Genomic DNA, 3568 nt, shown 5'->3' on the forward strand with positions numbered 1-3568 from the left:
TAGTTTTGCAACCGCCGCAAAATCGTCAACCTGATTTGTGGCGGTTGTGCCAGCGGTTCATTAGAACCGCCACAAAATCATATTACAACCCCCTAATAAGCGACGCTTCTGGAACCGCTGGAATTTCGTTTCGCAGCGGTTTAAAACCGCCGCAAATCCCTAAATAAACCGCTGCTACTCAGCGTGTCTCTTGTAGTGGATGACATTAATAATAAAGAATAAAAAATTATCGAATGATTGTAAGCTCAAAAAAAATAATCATGATCAGAAAATAAATTTTTCTATCACATGACATATTTATTATTATATTTTAAATTTAGAGTTTTCTTGATCTATCATTGCGGTGAAAGAATGGCAAGCAAAAAAAAATATGAGAATATTCCAAACATAATTACCGCTAATCTTTTTTCTTTAGTTTTTAAATATATTATTTATTTTATTTATTTAGAGTAATAAATAAATTTATTATAACTGTAGTACAATTATCTTTAAACTATTAGTATTATTAGTATATTTTTAAAATTATTGATATATTATTAGTATATATAATAAGCAATAGTAAAAATTTTTTCATATTTATCATTTAAAAAATTTATAATTTTCACATAGTCTTTATTCTATTTTTTTTCATACCTAATTACTATTGATTACGATCCTATCAATAGTATCACCTATAGTAGATTATACAAAGAGAAAGTATGAAAAATAAACACAAGAATTATAAGGCTATAGAAAATCTCATCCAAGTTTGACAAGAGCAAGACGGCTTACATAAAAATAGTTCTAATAGATGATAAGATTAGTTGATTTATTAAGAAAGTCTGGGAGACCAGCACTTTTGTTGAAATTTGGCCAGTACTTAACCATCAAAAGAAAAATGATTAATCTTACACTATTAGATGTTATCCCACACCATTAAAAATATTGATGATGGCTAATTGATGGCTGAACATCACAAATTCTGCTGGCCCCTTAGCATTCCTCTGATTTATTTACTAAATTTTTTCAAGTAATGCTAAGTTCAATTTATAAATAGAGTTTAATTTCGATGCACTGACAGTGTAAAGCATTTTACACAGTCGTACAATTACATCCGTTCTTTTGGATGACCATTCACGCGGTCAATATAAAAGGTATTTATTTTTTTTATGTGTCATTACGTAATTGGATGCACATGTAAAACTACTTTACACTGTCAGTACATCAAAATTAAATTCTTATAAATATTTGTAGTTCATATTTTAAGTTAATTTTATAAGTACACCATTTCACAAGTCAAAGACAATTCTTTTTAATAGCTTTGTAAATGCTAATAGCTTTTATATTTAATAGAGAATGAGTCATGTATAGTACATACGGTCGATGATCGTAAAATTCAAGATAATCATTTTAATTTGCTTGCCCATGTTGAAATATTGAAACAAACAAATGAACGATTCTACTTATTTGGTACATAATTAATTTATATTAACCCACACAAAATTTTTTCATTTTGATTTTAAGTTTTGCCAAAAAATTGTATAATAGCATCATTTTATCGATAATAAAAATTTTAACAGTTTATTTATGAAAATATTTGAAATTGTATTGTGACTTTTTTTAGAGGTATATCCTTTTATTAATATACTATTGTTAGTTTTATCGTTTAACATAAAATAAATCAGTAAATTCTCTTTATTTTACACACGTACGAAGTTATAATTTCTTATATTATTCACTCATTTGTCCTTAATTTGGTACTTTTAATTCAATTTTTTTTGTTCAGTTAGATGTTATTGGACTCTTGACATGGAAAAGAAAAACTTATATCATGGTCAAAAATAGAGAGAAGTGACCAGACATTATGATTGATTTTCATGATTTGCAGTATGTAAAATTTTAATATTTTAATATGAATATTTCTTTTGGTAATAATTATGTGTTGTGGTGCAAATTTTTTTTCTTTATGTATTACTATTTACTCTTTTAAGTTTTAATTCTCGCTTTCATTCAAAAAGGAGAAAAAAATAAGATGTACACTATGAGATCAATTTACAATCCAATTACTTGATCATCTATGTGATTACTAAGCAACCGAATACATAATTTATTCTATAATTTATAAAATTTAACAAAGACATTGGTAAACATATTGGTTTCGCATTTATTTATATATTATTTTTATACACTTAATAGCTACATTCGAGTTAATACATTTAATACTATATTTAAAAAAATACGAACAATGCACATTATATTATTTATTTATTAATTAAATTATTACAATTCAAATTAATTTTAATAGAATAATTTAAAATTATAATTTCAATTTTATCACGTGCATAGCACGAATTATTACACTTGTTCTTCTATAAAAGTAAGAAAAACTTAATGCTACAAAAAATATTCATAATCATTCATTTTTCTTAGTTTGTAAATTCTATACATTATTATACATAAAAAGATAAGTGGTTATGCATATTTTTGCATTCATACAAACAAAATTATTCCTTAAATGGTTATGCATATTTTTGCCTTCATACAAACAGAATTATTCCTATTCACTATGGATCACCAGGGGCTTCTATCATGCATGACCCAACAAGCATTTATGTATGTCCCCTTTGCCAGAAATTGCTAATAGTAACTTCAGAATTGGAAATAATAAATATTGATACGTACTTCAAATGTTCGTGATATGCAAAGTTCAAGTGTTATTTAGAAGATATTAGTTTATATTTTTATAATATTTTAATTTAATTTGATGTATTTTGATTTTGTTTATTTAATTATTAGATTAGACTTTATGTCTATGAGTTTTAGGGTTTCTATATTTTAACCTAATAAGAGGTTATAAATACCTCATATATAAATGGTAGTCGTAGTATAAAATTATTTAGAGGTTTCAAAATCCCTTTTTTGGTTTCGTAATGAAACCATGGTGTGGACAATTGAGGTTGAGGAGTCCCTCTTTTGTTCACACTATGATTTTATCACGAAACCAAAAAAGGTTTTCAAATCTTTAAATCATTCTGTATTACGACTACCATAGTTTATGAGGTATTTATAACCTTTTATTAGCTTAAAATATAGAAACCTTAAAACTCATAAACATAAGGTCTAATCTAGTAATTAAATAAACAAAAATAAAAATATATCAAATTAAATTAAAACATTTTAAAAATATAAACTAATATTTTTTAAATAACATTTGAACTCTTCATATCACGAACATTTGAAACACGTATCAATGTGCTACATAAGAAATAGATGTTATTTCACAAGAGACGGCATTGGTCATGATCATTTGTAATTGTATACATACACAACCACATTTGATGATGCAATTCACCATCTAAAACCATTTTAGATAGGTTTTTGTGTTTTTTTTTAATTAAATCTACAAACTCTTGTATATTTAGAGTTGAAAATAGGCTAGACGATCTGTGCCTACAATCTATTTTATATTTGGTTTGATATGGTGTGACTTATTATAAAATAAACACAAACTTAAATTATTATAAAAGCCTCAATATTAATAGGTTAGGTTTAGATTCATTAATTAGTTTTATTGGCTCGTCAGATCTAT

The 3568-nt window shown here is 25.5% G+C and overlaps 1 long non-coding RNA gene across 1 annotated transcript in view; it reads left to right on the forward strand.

The window, feature by feature from the left end:
- LOC110267502 overlaps positions 1–3568 on the forward strand; it is an 18170-nt gene that overhangs the window by 3089 nt on the left and 11513 nt on the right. The window lies entirely within an intron of this gene.

Source organism: Arachis ipaensis, chromosome B10, assembly GCF_000816755.2.
Source record: "Arachis ipaensis cultivar K30076 chromosome B10, Araip1.1, whole genome shotgun sequence".
NCBI classification, from domain to species: domain Eukaryota; kingdom Viridiplantae; phylum Streptophyta; class Magnoliopsida; order Fabales; family Fabaceae; genus Arachis; species Arachis ipaensis.